The following is a 19,345-nucleotide window of genomic DNA, read 5'->3' on the forward strand; positions in this document are numbered from 1 at the left end:
CCCCACAGAGCATAAATGGTGCATGATGACAGCCACCCGGCTGAACCATTATCATCCATTTGCATGGCCTCTTAGCTTCTTGATGAGTGTTATGCAGATGAGCTCAGAGTCACAGGGTTCTTGATGAGACGAGATTTGCTATCTCAGCTGCATCTCCCCTGTTCATATTGCAAGCATCTCAGAAGGGGAATGTGTTACCAAAGAACTTTCAAAAACTAAAGAGAAAAGCAAGACCGTGTAAGGAAAACTCAAAGCTTGGTTTCAAACACATTGTGTATGAAACAGTACATTGCCAGCGTCCTTTCTGGAAAATCAGACAAGGCAATGAAAAAAGAATAAATTCAGTGTTCCAGCTGGAAAGAAAGTTTGCGTCACCTTGAAAACTTTAAATAGTAATGATGTGAGATCCCAGCTCGGGGAACATACAGCACTTTTCATTACTTTGAAATCAGGTAAAAGGGTCCATGTGTTTCAGGAGTGTAAGAGAGAACAAACATGTTGGTCATCTCGAGTGGAGCCTTGGAGAGGTCAGCATGGCTGATGCAGCTGGATTTGACCAGTATTTACTCTTGTGTACCTGCCTTTTAGCCTTAAACCTTTTTAATCAAATAAATGTGTTTGTGCACTTTTGTTTATTTTGAGCTCAATCTTAGTTGGCTTGAACTATTGAAACTGAACTGATGAAAGGCTTTTTTTTTTTTTAACCAAAAACCTGATATGTTCTTTTTGGATTCCTGGATTTATTAAGTGTACTGTATAAACTTTGAACCACAAATCATACATACGTATCTGTGTTTGTACGGTACCACAAATATGTGAAGCAACAATGCCCTCTTTCCTATCGTTTGTCTCCCAGAGGACTTTGGCTTTTTGCTTCACGCCTGGGAATGCTTTCAGTTTCCCGTTCATTTATCTTGCATGAAAGATTCTTGTCCTGATCTCAATTACTGTCCAGATTTATGGCAGTTTCCATAGTCATAATGGCCCCCATAACTTAGCAAAGATAGCCTTACAGTAGATGTTCCCATCTGGAATGCATCTATCAGTCTGCAAGGTAATATGTATAGATTTCCCCTTGTATTTTACTGCATTGTTTGTCTGACCTCATTCTGAACTTTGTATTTTGTTAGGTAATTGCCAAGAGGAGATGTCAAAAAATTCCCACCCTAATGTAGCAGGAGCATAGTTGTATGATGGTTTGTTTTCTGAGGATTAATGTAACACAGTGGTGTGTTGTTGTGGGAGAAAATGAAGGAAGGAGTGGAGACCCATGATTCATCTTGGCAGCTGTGGTTATTAGAGTGAGCATGTACTGGAGGTGGTATGCTATGGCTGGAGCCCTTAGAAACACAGTAACTGAGAGATGTTGGCCCAAAATATAGCCAAACGACTGACTTTTAAATGAATAAACTGGCAGGTATGATAATCTTAAAAATGAGGGGCATGTAAGTGGCAATTGTTATGTGTACAGCACTTATTTTGAGGGCTGGTTTCCAAACTGGGTTCCCAGTAAATACAATCTCTGGACTCACTAAACTCTGATGCTGATCAATGCTATCTCTCATGAAACCTTTTTAATTATATCATCTCTAGTTAATCAACGTTAATTCCATAATGGCTAAAATCAAAAAGCCGTCTGTACTCAGCACCAAAGATCATTTGTGGAGTAAAAGAAACTGATCAAATCAAAGATTTCGACAGTGACAGTGGTGACTCATGTCTAGAGAAATTATTTAGATGATCTTGTTACATAATTTCATTTCTTCTCATGCCTATCATATCATCATTTTAATCTCATCAATTTATTATTTACTTTTTTTTTTTTTTTTTACAATTGGTTGAACACATTTCTCTATACTGAATTCACTTTTTAAAAACTCTTCACACAATCCAAGAGGGACAGCTGATCATCTGATGGTCACCTGGGTAGATGCTAAGCTAAAATGGCAATCAGCTTTGGCTAATCTTTTCTATTTATACTTTAGATGTAAATGTAGCCGAAAGTAGTTCATTTCATGTGTCAGATACATTTAGTCAACATTTCATATATCAACTCTCAACTCAAAATTGCAGTGTTTCAAAGTGCTCAGATAACAAAAGGTAATTATACATCTTTGAACTTTAAATTATTGATAATTTTAGTTACTTACAACTGTAGAAACCTAAACCTAATAGCTCTCCTTAAGGGGTTCAAAAAGACTGAATTTAACACTGAATTTGCATTCAATAAAATGCTATCAAACCTCAACACGGTGGTGAATAAAGGCTGTAGCTCATTTGTGTCATTATAGCATCCTTTTAATCATTCTGATAATATACATTTTGTTAGGTATTTAGATAAAACCACCTGATGGATGTTATTTTCAAATACTATACATAGTAACTTTATGAATAAAGTCCATTATTTCTCGTGAAGGAGAAAAGTTTCCCAAGACAGTATAAGAAGCATAACATCTGTCATCAGCTCGTAGAATATCCATTGCAGCAACTATCATTAAAGCCACTATGTGTATAATTTTAGCATTTCTGACTGCTGCCCTCCTAGTCGTAGTATAAAAAAAGACACTGAGACAAATGGGCTGACAGACGCATAAACTGCACCACTTTTCAAAAGGATTGTTCAATTTTGATTTGATGATTTGAAAGATTCCATTATTACATAAAATTGCTGCACATAGTGGCTTTAACTATAATTTATGTTACATTTACAGACATGTCAAAGAGAAGAAAATTAACAACAAGACTAGGTCAAAACCTAGTATATGGCTGAACTGTGTATCGGCAATGTGTGAAATTGTGGCCAGTTTCTTACAGGGACAGTCAGTGGTTTTGTCTATAATCTGAATTCCTGGATATTAATGTTCATCTGTAGTGGTCCCAGTAATATTTGCTGGTAAAATGTACTGAAGTAGCATATCACATGACATGGTTAAGCTACATTTGAGTCAAAAAAAGTAATGCAGTTGCAAGAACAATACTTTCCACTCATATCTTGGGATGTTTAATTTGAAAGATAATTAATACTATTCTAATTATCTGTTAACTCCCCCTGCTCTTTCATCTGTTTCACTCTGCGGATGTGTCTCATTTTTCACTCTTCATTGAGTGTTTTGTCAGAGTGATGGTTATTTGGGTGCTCTTTGCTCTCCCTCATGCCTCCATGTGCCTTTTTTCTGCCTCTTTCCCGGTTGATGATCATGGAGGCTGTGGTGGAAATTTTAAATGAAAGTTCCGACAGCATTTTGGGTGCAAATTCAGGAGGCTTATCTCTGCCCGGTTACCGCAGTTACAGTCAAATGAAGTACACCTGCAGAGCATAAAAAGCTTGCTTCCTGGTATTAGTTCAGTTATAAAATGCAAACGCACAGCGGAGTGTCCAAATAAGCTGGAGTGCTGTCAGCCGGAGAGTCGGTCACACTGGACGGCAGAGGAGACGCAGAGATGCTGTTATGCGTCTGTTTAAACGGGAATTTGACTTCACTGCATTTAATACCGCAGCTGAGAGCATCAGAGCTTGGAGCAGGAAACAGACAGTCTGTGTTGTGTTGCTGTCTTCCGCTTCCATCATCTTGCGCCGATTCATTTTGAAAGAGTAACGACCAATGGGGAAACTCAAACACAGCCGGCTGACCAACAGTGTAAGTTCATCACTCACTCACTCACTCACAGACAACCGTGGTTATAGGGCTGGTCCATGGCCGGTCCAGCCAATAAACATACTGTGGTGCCATTGTGGCCTAGGGGTTTAGGCCATAAGCCAAGGAACTTTGTTCCTCAACTCTCTCTCCTCTCATCTCTCTACTATCAGCTGTCTAAGAAAAGCATAAAATTCATCTAATGATCTTTAAACTGACCTGAAAAGAAATGTTGATTCATCTCAGGCCTCAGCACAGTCTGAGACCAAACCTGAGTCATCACAAAAAATTTAAATCACACAGAGTGGTGAAAGCTACTTGGCTTATGGCTCAAGAGAAGCTGGCTGTCCCACATCAGAACTAATCCTCTGCAGGGAAAAGACAGATGGGTACAGACAACCCGAAAAACTGAAAAACACAGTTCTACTCTTTAAAAACGTGAGAACAATAACACATGGCAAAATAAATATGTATGATATTATTACATAAAGAAAAAGTTTCAGTTGATGAATTATTTTGAACGCACTTTTTCCTTTTACCTGTCTATTTCAGGTGTATTTGCGTGTGTGCATGTACATGGAAAAATTGCCTTGTGGAAACACAAGGGGGGGAAAAAATCTTGTTGAATGGAAACACACTCATTAAAGCTGTCCGTGTGCATGTGTGAGTGTAGGTGTGTGTTTATGTGAGTGGTTGTGTGATGCCTCAGGGTTGTGCTCAGATGGTGTTTGGTTACTACTCACACATACAGACACACGCATACTGCGCACACACAACGTGTCCCATGATGCACTTACACAGGCCTGATCAGTACAAACTGCTTAACCACATGCTCCCTGGTCAATAATTACAGTACATGAGTCATGTTAGAAAGGCATAGTAAAGGTATAGTTACCTGGCTTTAAGTCAGAATGGAGACACCATAGTTAAAAAATCATATTTTTGATAGATGACCTGCTGGTGAACTTAATTTATGATGAAAACAACTTAGAGCTTAAATGTGTAGAATTAAAAAGTCCCGACTTTGCAGCCCTATTTTCTTACCTCTAATACAGTTAGCATCCTACTGAAACACCATATTATGAAGTGATATGGACTTTATGAATAATATGTTATGGTATCCTTGTTCCCATACCAGTAAACAAGTAAATTCATCAAAAAGCCCTCTTCCAAAAACCCCTGCAGTATTCTTCAAGATTCAAGAGAGCTATATTGTTGTTATTTATGACAGCAAGATTACAGAAAATTGCAAACCCAATCAGTTACAAAATCAGCTATGACATAAAAGAAATACTAATTAAAAAAAGTACCACACAAGATAAAAATATCAACTGAATATAAAAAAATTTAGCAAAACAATAGCAAATGGCCAAATTAGTAAATTTGTAAAACTATTGTGAAATGTAATGAATGAATGTGAATGAATGTAATTATGCTGAAGTATGCTGCTAAGTGGCAGTTACAGGATACTGGTGAATGTTAAAGTGTAGTGTAGCAAAAGTTAAGAGTCAGAAAGTCAGCAAACTGAATCAGTAACGCCAGCCACGCGGCAGTATGTACAGCAACATTAGCCACATGAGCTACTAGTAATAACCATTTAAGGATGTAGGAGTAAAACCTCTGATCGTACAGTGCACGTATTGATATTAGCAAAGGTGTTCTTACTGGCTGTAAATTTGTCATTTTTAACTTGTCATTTTTAAGAGAATTTGAAAATATACATAGTCTAGCTTTGAATTCTCTGTGTGTAGGATTTGAAAATTTTGGACAATGGTGCACCCCAGTAGTAGTTCACTGACAAAGACCACGCCATTTGAACGGTATAAAAAGTAGTTTTATTTGGATTGTCGAGAGGGTTCAGGATTAGATGAGAATAGTGTATGGTGGGCTGGATGTGGGTCGAGGAGAGGGATCAAGGGGGTCGATGGCATGGGGATGACCGGGGACCAAATGGAATCACAAAGAGGCCGGAGCGTCTAGGAACCCGGGGGTCGAGACTCAGGGTAAGGGACATGTCTTGATGAGCTTTCTGCTTCGTCATCCCCCAAAGTTAACTTTATTGGACTGAGTGAGAACGAGCTCTTTGAATGTCGCTGAGGTAGGTATGGAATCTTGGGAAGACTAGCGGTCAAGAATTTATTTATTTAATTTTAACAGGTGGTCTGGGATTTCTTATTTGGAAGCGGTTGAAGCAGCTCCAGTGCGGAAGAATTGGCCAGAGTACGGTTAGGAACGTGGACTGACTCTGTCCATGTGGGCAGACAGGTTGCCTGTGTGGAGAGTTTGGTAGTGGGCCAGGAAGTCTGAAGTGAGGGGCGAACGTTTGGTATAAGATGTGGTAGTTAAGGGTGGGAAAGCGGATGGCATGGTGGTCGGGGGGGGGGGGGGGGGGGGCAGGGATAGAATAGGAGGAAATGGATTGGGTCCAGTAGAGGGAGCACCGAGGCTTGGTGCGACTGTGGCTGAGGTAACAGCAGGACCAGTAGTAGCTATGGGAGGAAAGAGAAGAAAAGAGCTGTGGGGGCGAGTGGAGCCGAAAGTACTGAGGTAACTGCAGCTGACGGAAGGGAAGAGAAAAGGATGCCGTGAAGAGGGGATGTATGTGCAGGGGTTGATTGTGCAGCCTGCGGACACAGGGATGAGACAAAAACAAATACAAAACGGAGGGGGTTAGAAAGGAGGGAGCTCTGTGGCTTCCTTACGTACCAACTAATGATGAGGAAAACAAGGCTCCCTGAAGCAATGAATCGATATGAAGCGATTGCGATGAAAATTGTTCACTGTGGCAAAGCAGTTGATAGTCAGTCAATGTCACTGAAAATGAGGGCATGCCCTCAATGATACCTCGAGATGTAAATAAAGGATGAATGAATGAAAAGAAGCAGGTGAGTCGAGGGACCTATAGTAGCTGTGGAAGCGAAAAGGGGTGCTGTAAACAAATAATATCAACGGAAGAGAGCCAGGATGATTCATAAAGGATGGATTGAGGGAGGGATGAAGGGATGAGGGTTGAGGAGTGAGGGATGAAGGGTTGAGGGTCAAGGGGTGAGGGATGAAGGGACGATGTATGTGCGGGGATTGATTCTGCAGCCTGCAGACACAGGGATGAGAGAAAAGATGAAAAAACACGAGACAGATCAGACAGGAGGCAGCAGCCACAGGGGAAGATACGACCTGGCCCTACGAGAGGGCTGAAGCAGTTGGCTGCGTCGTGACATCATCGACATGCAGCGTACGGGAACCTGGAAGTGAGCGGCCGTCCGGAGTGGTGGTGGAGGTGGAGGCAGAGAGGAGCAGGAAGAACCTGGCTTTGTTGTCGGTTTGGCGAAACAGGATTTTTATCTGGAGTTCAGCCTGGCCTTCAGCCGGGGCTGAAGAAGTCTGGGTTCTGTTGTAGTAGGCGCTGTTGTGATGTCATTGGTGTGCGTCGGCCCGGCGGCGGACAATGAACCCGGAAGAGCGGGAGGATTTGAGCTGCTGAGAGAGTTGATGGAAGTAGAGTCCGCATAGAGTTGGAAACTTTGTCTTTATCATCGTTTGGTGAGAGTGGGACGACCGTCTCCTTGAGAGCTCCAAACATCCGGTTGAAGATGTTAATCGCTTGGAAAAGAGCCGCTTTCGAATGGGCCATGGCGTGGATGCGTGTGGAGCGTCCAGATCACAGCTGATCAGAAGTGCGATGTCTGGAGGGGAAGGGTTCCATATGGATGTGGTGGTGAAGGAGATATCACGTTGGTACTGCTGGATCTAGTCGTAGGCGGTATGTTGCCGAGGAACGTGCATCGCGGAGCATGGGCGGGAGGTAAGCGTTTGTGATGCAAGCGTGTCGTATGTCGTGTGAGAACTGAGACGAACGGGAGAGAAAGGGGTTTGACACGCTTATATAGGTATGCACGGATGATTGAATTAGTGAGAGAGAGGAGCGTGGTCTTGTTCCTGAACCTTTGTTATAACGATAACTCCATTTAAAAAGACACTATGGCAGAATGCAGATACATGCAGCACGTCAAGTGATGCACCACTTACACACCATACACAGGTCAGTACATGTTATTCTGGTCATCCACATTTGAGGCATTTTGGCTGAACCTCTTGTGTAGGGACTGACAAGAACCCACTGGGTGTTGCAGTAATACAACATGAACTTTTGGTTTATCACTGATGCTGTTTGCATTACATATGGAAGGGCAGACAGACATCAAGGGATCCAATTATTCTTTTATTGGATGCTTTCATAGACATGTAGCAACCTAATCTTGGTATGACTACTCAATATTCTCAGAAACTGCTACCTTCTTAGAATTTTCCAACATGAGGGAAGGTGTTGATGGGAAATAAATGATAACAGCTTGTTGTTCCACTCAGCTACTTCTAAACCTGTCTAATAAATCTCAGGTCCTGCCTGCAAACATATGTTTAAATGAAATCTTTTCATAATACAGGTTTTAGCAGCTGTATTTAATTCCAGACAAGTATCTTTGATTCCCTGAATTGTAGAAAATATTCATTAGCTTGATTTCCCCATAGTTGAAACTTAATTGTATTACTTATAATGCCAGTAGGCAAAGGTTTTCATATGCATGTGGTTGTGATCTGCTGTATGTCTCTGCAAACACGATGTACAAATTATGCCTCACACATACGTAATTTTTATTCTTCTAGCAGTAACACATGCTTACACCTCCACAGACAACACAAATACACCTCTAGCCAGACCTGATTAATGCTAAACAACATATGTTCAAGGAGGAATGTGTAAATTCTTCAGATACCTGAGGAGATAAGATAATTAGTTCACTGGGTCACCAAAACAGCAACAGCCACAAGGCAAAGTTCAAACTCAAGGTGTTCCTTTAGCATGAGATAAAGCCTGATTACATTTTCAAATACCATCATCTGAAATGATACAAGCTATCACATGTACTGTAAGAAATAAATTTATGGAGACATAACAGTTAATCTGACTTTTATCATGCTCTGTTGGACACCAGTTGGAACTGGGCTCTCTAGCGATTTAGCATCACAGATCGAAAAAGGATTAATCAAAATCGAAGCAGCAGAGGCCGCTACACTAGAACCTACGGTTCCCTTAATGCAACTCGGTAGTGTCTTCTGTATGACCTTCCCTGTCTCATAGATGCCTTTGTCTTTCAAATTTGATGAACAAAGCTAATGCACAGGCTTTCTATTAAAAATCTGAAATCTCATACCCAATCCAAGATAATCATTGAGTTTTTCAGATAGTTTTTCAGACTATGGAAAGCTCCTTTTCCTTCTCACCTCAACCACGTTAATTAACTGCTGAAATTATCATCATCATCATCATCATCCTCATCACTACTGATAATCATTGTCATCGTCATCATATCATCATCAGTTGTAGAAATCCACATCAAATAGCTTTAAAGAATTGCAGAGCAGAGTGCTGATAGATTTTTAATAATATATTCTAATACTGTGCATATATCACCAAGTACGATTTTAGTTTTCATATAGTTTATGTATTTTTTTCCATGTGTTTTCATGTATGAAAAGACCCAAAATTAACACTGTAAGCGGACTACTTGATTATACTTGATTACTATAAGCAAATTCTTTAAACAGCATTTGTATAGGAATGTTTCTGTCCCAAGCTTTTTGATCCATAGAAGTGGTTGATCACTGTAACCGTTTCCTCTGTACTACCACTTGATACACACTTAGGGATGTGCAGAGAGCCCAGTATTTGTATTTGTATCTATATTTGTTGGGGCAGCAAAATTATTTATATTTGTATTTGAATAAAAGTGGAAAAAGCTGTAAAAATACAGTTTTTGTTTTTATTACACTTTTAATTTTAGGATATTAAAGTGTTAAAATAAGTGTTTATTAAATTAAGTGTCTATATTTTTCGAACTTGAGACTCTCAGATCATAGACAACTACGCTGACTACTGAGTGAAAATCAAGTGCATCACAAATTATTTATACACCCATAACACATAGACAGTTTGTAGCTTTTACAAACTAAATTTGTGGAAAGGAGAAGGGAAACAACAGATTATGGAGAGTTCCTTGAGAGCACTTTGCGTGTGTCACTAGCGCGGCTTTATCTCTGGTGAACACCCCCACCTCTGGGAGTGATGTCCTAATAAGGAATGTGTGTCATGTAGCAGGTGGATGACTCCCCTCGTTGAGACCTGCTGATAGACGTAACAGCGGAGCAGAGGAGAAAAAACTGAGATAGTGATGAAACCGATCTGACGTGTTTTTTTTTTCTTCCTGAAAACAAATAATTTTTAAAATATTTGTATGAAATAAATGCTAGTAAAAAAAAACACTATTTGTGCTTTGCTGAATAACGTATTTGGATTCAGGCACATCCCTAACACACACACATCTGGCTAGTATCCTGCATTGTAGTGGCCTGAGACGTGCACAACACCCAGTACTAGAAAACTCAAAATACTCAAAATACTTGATACATTTAGAAGCCCGGACTTGAATGTGCTGAGACAATTCAAACACTCAAACTTCCCAGCACTAGTTGACAGCCTACATTAATTCTGCTAATTCCTATGGATAAACACCAAAGATAGCCAGCTGAAAGTAGCATTAAAAGTTACATCCACGTCCACAGCCCTTTATAATGTTACATTAGCTTACCTTTTTGTAAATGTCAAGAGAAAACATCACTGAAATACAAGATGCTGCATGCTGAGCGACATGTCCAACATGTTGAGCAGCTAAATCCACATTTGAAGAAGAGATACATAAAACTAATTTTCATAAATTACAACCTACATATTTAAGTTTTGACAGTCAAATGGGTAGCACAGTGGCTCAGTTGATAGTGCTGTCAACCATATTTCAGTAAGTATGATGGGTCGAAGTTGAACCGGGAAAAATACAAACCACATCATTACATATCTGCACATTACCAAATTGTAAGAACCAAAATTACCTTAGGCCTGCTGCATTTCCTTCAACTGTTCTTATACATATGCCCACTCCACAGAAAAGTGTGTCAGTCCTCACATCAACTTTTAATGATCAATGCTTGTAAAAACCCTCACTGGCCCCCTCCCCACCAAGCACAAGGTGTATTAAAAACCATCAGAGGGTCATTAGTTGCTAGGAAACAGGGTAAGAAGTGAAATGACTGCTGTAGAGCATGACCGATCTTCATCAGTGTGAGAAATAGAGTATCAAACGGACGGTGATGGAACCATTGAGGTCCTCATTGAGGACTGCTACAGGAATATAAAGGGGGATGTAAACGTGCTAAATGCTACATCTATATATAGGGCATCACTGGGCTTCCTTTAAAGTCAATATTAGCTTCCCCATCTGGGCTCTGACACATATAATGAATGTTCACAGGATGTGGAAGTATATGAAGTACTGTGCTCCAACATGCTACATATCCATTGTGACAACAAGATGTCTGTCAGAGGGTTATTGAAATTATGTTTATAGATAATAAGGATACTCACTTTCATGAAGGGTGTATTCTAAAAATGTTCATGTTCATAATTATCATCATCATTTTATACTACAGTAGTATGTCCTGTCATGATGATCTACAAAAATGTAGTTATGGTGCAAATTTGTTAATTGAATTTACACAGTATTGATGTCCTTATTTATCCATAATTAGCATCCACTACCACACTTGCTATTACAAATCAAAACCCCTTGATTGTAACAAAACTACAGTTCCCATGAAAATTTACCACTACAACAGAGCGGACACTTTTGTCATCTTAACTTGGTTTTGTCAGTACCCATGATACCAACCAACACTTCTTCTAATGTCATATTTCAAACTTTTTAGCTGTAATCTTTCCTGTTTAAAAAATATGTCTGAACTCACTGCAACCTCTCCATTCATCCATGGACTTGCCTATTCTGTTTAGGCCTAACATTTAACCCGCAATCAGCTGGGGCTTATGGGAAATGGTGTTTATTAAAAACTTGCTAAAAACAGAGATATTACATAAACAAAGTTACTAATTTGTTTCTTAAAAAAACATTCTTATCTAAATATATGCAGTAAACCGCACAACATTATGCTGTATAAAGTTATGTTCCGAGGCTGGAGTTTTGTAATTCCTGTTATTACAAATTAAAATGTGAATTTAAGTTTTCTACCTTTGAAACAGAACCCAGAAGTACCATTTTAAATTTGGCTTTCTACAAATGAATACAAATTTTTGTAGTCCTTTTGTGCAAAGATTGCCAACTAACCTTCGTCCAGTCTACTTGGATAGCGAAGCTAATACCACACAAACAGTGTTTGAAAAAGAGTTGGAATGAAAATTGCTGCCAAGTTGGAAAATGTTTGCTAAACAAGTCAGATGATATGTTCGCTAACTAAAAGTACATTACTGTAAATATTACCACCTATTAAAAATAGTGTAAATGATCCTAGTAGATAATAATAATAATGACTCAAGCATTACTCAGTTTTCATGAGAAAAAGAAATGGAACTGCAGTTGTAATGAACATTACAGACCAGGACCACAATAATGGGATAGAATAACACAGATTTAGTCCTCATCTGCACACATACCTGGGATATCGCTATGTCATACAGTACATTAAACATTAACTAATATTGATCACTCTGTGCAATGTGTGTAAACTGTGGGACTATCATTGCTTGTACATCCAGTTCCTAATGATATCCTAGATGTCAAGGGAAGGACTATGGCAATAATGACATTTATCTACTAGTAAGTGCTTAAACAAGCAGATAAACTTTCTGAGAGGTAGTGAACTTCAGTCTGTAAAGAAGAAAACAAGAACACATCTCTGACAACACTTATGATTGCTTATCAGGATGGGAGTTACACCAATATACTGTATCTGTCTGCTTATATTCTAGTTGTAGTGGACAGATCTTTTTCTTAATATAGGCATGATGCTAAGAATCTAAATCATAATTCCTACATATATATTCAGTCTCTCTTGGCATCAGACTGAAGTTGAACTATGAAAACACTATCACACCATCTCCTGACTAATTTTTCTTACCATCAGTCACCATCTTCACATACTACACCACTTTAAAAGGCAAAAAGTCTTGGCATTAGAGTGATTTATGCAGATAAACCTGCTGTACACCACCTGCCCAGCACCAAAAAACAGACAGACAATGTTAGCAACTAGCTGGTGATCTAAGTGGAGCATTTAGCAGCTAAAACCAGATTTTTCTCAGGAGTTGCTGGAAACCAAATCAGAGCTATGCGGAGAGTGAATATTACATATTACAAGACTTACACTCATCAGGTGGACAGAAACACGGCTCCAAATAAATGCTAGTGTTGCTCCGTGTCTGCTGGATATGTAAACAGGCATGTTTGCTAGCATGTTAGCCATATCAACTCTACAAGGTCATATTATGTCAAAGGTGTGTGACTTTGACCTTTTTTGCAGCTTTAAAAAAATATAATTATTATATTTATGCGATCAATTCATAAGATTATTTTAAAGTTGATAAATGTATTACCTTTGTAAAAGTTGTTTCATTTTATTTCAATTTATTATCATTATTTTGGTGGCACACTCCAGACTTCATAAATAAAACCTTACTTTTAAAATAAAAAAGATGTAAGATGTTACCCACAAAATGAAAATGTTCCACACTGGTCACAAAGAGAATAAATCACTGCAGCCACGTTTCAGTGGCATTTTATTAGATGAAAATAATACACCCGTGCACTCTATTCCCTCAGTGGGCTCCTGTGCTCCACGCCTGCCCTGCTAACTGGATTAGCCCTGGTGCTGCAGCCTGCTGATGAATAGCCAGCAGTAGGTGTTAAGTAACGTGTTGGGGAAAAGCGGGTCCTTGGCATCCATCATAATCATCACCGCCCGCGGAGGTCTGTTCTGGATGCTGACACTGAGCCGGGTGGCATTCAGCTGTGAAAGGGTGGGCTTGCAGAAACAACCCTTATGAGAATGGTAGGAGGACCACCTGTTGTTCTGCTCATATGTTCTGGTAAAAACTCAAACAGGAGGGTGTCTGATCGATATTGACTGATAAATCTATAAACCTAGCGAACAAACAGATGCCCAAACATTTAAGGATTTTTAAAAAAACATATATGGTAGCAGATGAGGTTCTTAAACACTTTTCTAGTTTTTAAATTTTGTTGGATATTGAATTTATCCTGTGCTTGTTTGCGTGGCAGGATTAACCCTATTCTAAAATGAGCCGTGGACCTCCACTGAACCCGTCTCTTCCTCTGTTGATTGTGTAAGTACCCAACTCCATTACCAGACAAAAACATTGATATTGGATGATTCTGCTAAACCCTGGATTACATTTGATGACGATCTTATTCATGTCCAATGCAATTTAAAATGATCACTCTCTATAGTAGGGTTACGGTTAGGGAAATATTGTTTTTATGAACTTTAATTGCAGCTCTGTGATGGGAGGCAATACACACCCATTGACCACCCTAGCCTCCACACCCATAGGCTGGTTGTTCCTGTCAGAATTAGTAACATTATGGTCTGTGGCCATGCCAACTGTGCATGGCTCATTGTTGTTGATTGGCTTGCTGATCTGTGGTACCTCCAAACTAATAATTTCCTCTTCTGCCTCCTTAAAAAACACATAGCAACCAAACAGAATACGCATTTGTAAAGACAAAAGTACAAGGCGCCACAAAGAAGAAAACAACACACATCCATGTCAGTTTTATCCAAGTTATATATCACATATGGCTTTTCCTGTTTCGGTTGACTTCAAGAGTGGTGTTCTTGTTGACTCGCAAGAATATGTCCATGTAATTGGTGTGAACAGTGCGCACACAGCCACAGATGATGGTACCAGATGTATATCTGCATTACGTACTGCGTCAACACTATAGTAACATAACCATATACCATACTGTGGGAATGTTTAACCTGAAGTAACCACTGCTGTGATTTTGTCCTCAAAGACACCAGCAGTGTTGGGAGATTCAGCTGACTCTGGGTTTGCTACAGAGTTAATGAACAGACTAATGTGTGGCTGGACCTGAGCGATGGGCTGGTCAACAATGTTTGTAATGTCTTGTTAGTGCGGTGAACCACCTACTTAGCACATGTGTCTACACAAAATAAAGGGTTGGGGCAAGAACAGAAATGCTGTATGCTAGATGCTGTAAACTTTGATGATGTACGTAAATTAAAATATGGATAAATTCTAACTTTAACTTTTGCTTGCTGATGATTCACCGTAAGTCAGGTAATCCCCATGTCATTTTGAAGTGTACATGAAGACAAGATGCCCCCCAGTGGATCTACTGCCAACCTCAAAGAAGCCCAACCGAAAACCCTAAAATAAATGAGGTAGATATACAGATAGTTGTTGCCAGAGATCGATTCAGGGAAGATTTTTTTAACCTTTATTTATTCAACAAAGTTTCACCGAGAGGAAGCCCCCCTTTTGCTGGAACACAATGATCACATTCACACAGTTACACACATTCACCCGGAGGCTGCTCAGTACAACCACAGTCTGATCTGCCAGCCACTGAGCAGCTCCACTGGAGCAGTTTTGAGTTAAGGGCCTTGCTCAAGGGCACCTCATTGGAGGTAATGAGGGTGCTGCGTTTTCACTTTCCCCACCCAGATTTATCCTGCTGGTCCGGGAATTGAAGTGACAGTCACAAACTCGCTTCTCTTACCTTTAGGCCACCACTACCCTGCCACCACTGAATTGATAAAGCAAATGACTTTTGATATGTATTTTTTCTTTTAAAAGACCTATTTTGCTCTAATTTGAACTCTCTAAAGCCACAAATCAAGAAAGAGTGAGTAAATCAAATCAGAGAAGAGGCTTTTGATGACATAAATATAAACAAAAATCTGTTAAAGCAAAAGAAATGATACTGTTTTTATCGCAGACATTTTGAATTTTCAGGAAAAGCACAGGTTAATACCATTAATAAAGGATGAATTCCATTTAGTTTTGTGGGTTCCAGCACCCTGGTATGATGCCTCACAAGTATGGCTGCTAAGGACACTAAGCTGCACTAATCAATATTTTTATATGAACAATGGGTCAAATGATGCCTAATGTGAGTCTCTGTGAATGACAGTTATTAACTAACTCTGTCATTCCCCTCAGCTCTGCACAGCTTTTTAGCCTCTTTCAGCTCAATATTTTGGTTTTAAGGCTGACAACTACTTTGTTTCCCTCTCATCAACCTCATTTCCAGCCCTGCCAGGCAGCTATTTTAAGCAAACAAGTTCTCATAAACCCACTCTAGCTTATCCACCTGGCAACAGCAGACAAAGTTAGCAACTAGCTAATGTACATAGTGGAGATTTTAAGCTAAATCGCCAGGTATTTTTATTAGGAGTTGGTGGAGACCAAAACAGAGCTAAAAGACAAGTGAATATTGGGTTTAGATTCATAAGGTGAACAAAGGCACAAATCCAAATGAATACTAATGTTGTTAGTTTCACATGCTAGTCAAAATGTCTGCCTTGAAAAAGTTCTAATTTTCATTTTTGTGAAATATTATCATGTAACTGAAGTAGTTATAAAACTATTTTCACACCACTATGGCGTACCATGCATTCAACATGATTTAGTCCAGCCATTGAGGCAGGTTAACTCTTTATTTTCAAATATGCAAAAAGTTTGAAGCCCACTGAATCTCTGCTGGGCATAAACATGACAGTGTAAGAACATTCCATGAGATGAAGTTGCTTATATAAGGCCAGTATTATCTTTTTGAACTTCTGAGCACATGTCTGGAGCGTTCTTATTATCAGTGATATATTACACAGAAGGTGTGCAGAGTTTGCAGCTAAAAAAATAAGGACAGTGAATCTTTGTCTCCAAGAGACAGCTTTGGTCATGGCTATAATAATTCAAATTATTCACCTTCTTCCTGCGGACCTGATTCTGTTTATGCTCACCCATTCACAGATTTATTGAATCAATTTCCCAGCTCACATAAACGCTGAGACGCCGGCTTACTGATACTTCACCTCTCCAGCGGAAACGTGTCCTAGATTCTACACATGAGCCAGCTGGTCAGGCTCTGTCCTGCTATTATAGCTTATGATGGGTACCATAGAGAACACAGTCTGTTCAGTGTAAGTCATACTTTCACACATCTCGGCTTTCCCCATCTACGTGTTTCTGGAACTGATGTCAAAACTCGCCAGTGGTGTTAAGGTGTCAAACAGAAGCGTGAAAACTCAATCTTTGTTCGCCTGAGCATCAGTTTCAAGACCTGGATGAAAATCGATACTTTCTGACTTGTCTCTAGCACAGTCTGCCACATTCAGTGGATATCTAGATGAGCTAAACGAAGCATGGAACAGCTTTTCCACATCTGTTCGCTTCATTCCACTCCCTCCCCTCTCTGCCTGGATCACTGTTTCTCTTCTACATCTCATCTCATTTTTTGAGGTTTATTTTTAACCAAGTATGGCTTGGAATAGCTTGCATCCTGAAATGGAAATTCGGGATGAACACAATGGGAACTTGGCTCCATCACTGTCACCCCCAGAGGGAATAAGTGACTCATGTAACCTCGAAAGAAATGACTGCAGACACACCAAAAAAAGAAAAGAAAGAGAGAAAGAAAGAACAGAGGAAATGTGAATCAAACTACAAAAACACAGACTTATGCCGACACTTGTTCATCTCCAAAGATCACACACTGTATGTACATTTTCGATCTTCTCTTTTTTCCTTTTGTTTTTCATTATGCAATTGTCGTTCCTGGAGTGATGAAAAGCACATGGCCTTTGCTTACATGTTCCCATTATAAAGTAATAACTTCCAAGCGGGGCTTGCAGGCCTAATCCAAATCTAGCCGAAGAGCAGGGCCATTAATCAAACCGTTACACCCAAAAGGGTTTTCTCCCGCTGGAGAAAGAACAAATATATCCCTCTATAAACAGACATGACTGTTCAGAGTGTTTATATCAAATCAGAGGTTAGAAATATAGCATGGCTTCAGTCACAGCAGACACAGATAAGAGTTTAAAGGATGAATGTTTGAAATGCCAAAAGTCACTCTTTATCGCTGACCAAAAAACTTGCTACCACTTGGATTCATGACCTCATTATTCTTAAAGTTGTGGCTATGGCCCAGCACGAAGCAACATTAGCATTCATTTGGCGCTCTGTTTCTGTCCACTTGATGAATATAAGTCCGATATTCACCTTTATTTTAACTCTGTTTTGATCTCCACCAACTCCCAAGAAAAATATCTGGTTCTTTAGATGTTCCATTTTCCTCTCCAGCTAGTCTTAGCTAGTCTTTAAGAAAGCATCAGGGTCTGAGTTGGAAACATTTCTAAGAACTACAATATCTCCTGCTTGGTAAAAAGAACTACAGAAGAATATATTGCTAGCAGAATATTAACACTAATACAATCAATTCAGCTAAAAGGTGCTATACACGATTTGCTAGTAACTGCTTTCACTTGCTAATGAACCGTCACAAATGCAAAGCACAATGATATCTAATTTAGGCTATTTACCTGGTCACTCTCAAGTCAGACTAGCGGCTAGTTTTTCTGTTCTTCCAATTCTGCCAAAATTGTGTGAATGAAGCATTAGCACAGCTACTTTACACAGAAGACAAGAGCAAACATCACGTTAGCCAAGACATTACAAGCTAACAACTGACACACCAACAGAAAAAGACAAACTAACAAAACCCATTTAAACTATTTCAGTAATTGTTACCTTAAACTATAGCATTAGGGTACAGATATAACTGAATAGATCATCAGTTCATCAGAACAATTATCATATTATTGATTTTTTCTCACCAATGTATTAAATTTAAACTATTTTCTTCATGTATTATGTTAATAATGTTTTATACAATTCATGGAGAGAGAGCAAACCTGTCTAGCTGGAGGGGTCTGATGCCAACAGTATTTGGCAGGTTTATCATTTTTTTTTGCTGAAAACAGCTGCTTGCTGCTGCTGGAAATGAGGTTTTTAATACAAAAAATACTGAGCAGCCTTGTGCATAGTACAGCTTTGAACCACGCGCAGTGAGCTAACATGGGGTTTTGTCACTGTAAGCCGGTAATTGTAGAGCCTTCAGTCAACATAAATGGAGCAAAATTCCAGCTAAGCTGTCGATCTTTTGATGTTCTAATTAGGGTATAAAAATAATACTAATAATACGCTCCAGAGTTTTAGCAGCAAAGACAGTTTCCACTTTGCTTCATTTCCCTCCAAACCTATAATTCCTCAAGCATGCACACATCAAGGCTCAGAGCTAGACCAGCCCTACGTGCGACATCCACCCATCCACTTCCTCGATCATTTCCAAAGAACTCTGCAGATAAACATCTCTGATCCTGTGTGGTGAAAAAAAAGCAAAAAGGCCCCTTGAGATATTTCCACTGTTAAGCAGGCTGGATCGCAGAACGAGGAGCGAGACCAAGGGAGAGAAAACAGACGCCTTATATAGTCAGAACAAACTCATCCACGGGCTCAGGTAGCAAACAAGTTGGGATGCTGACCTCTCCAAGGCTGACATCACTGATAAGCCACCAGAACTGATGAGCTGCTTTAGAAGATAAGAGGAAAAATGTCAAGAATTCTGAGCTCATTAAGGAGGTATTGAAAATTCCACATGTTTATGTGTGCTTCGAAGTGTAAGAGGGAAAGAATCTGACTGGATTTGACAGAAAATGCTTGAAAAAGGTGCAAAAGTAAACTGAAAGCGCAGGGGAGAGAA

At 39.5% G+C, this 19,345-nt stretch overlaps 1 protein-coding gene across 2 annotated transcripts in view; it reads right to left on the reverse strand.

Moving 5' to 3' along the window:
• The window catches only part of pde5ab (phosphodiesterase 5A, cGMP-specific, b), a 94,723-nt gene that overhangs the window by 74,306 nt on the left and 1,072 nt on the right, over positions 1-19,345 (reverse strand). The window lies entirely within an intron of this gene.

The sequence above is a fragment of the Thunnus maccoyii genome, chromosome 22 (genome assembly GCF_910596095.1).
Source record: "Thunnus maccoyii chromosome 22, fThuMac1.1, whole genome shotgun sequence".
Classification (NCBI taxonomy): Eukaryota; Metazoa; Chordata; class Actinopteri; order Scombriformes; family Scombridae; genus Thunnus; species Thunnus maccoyii.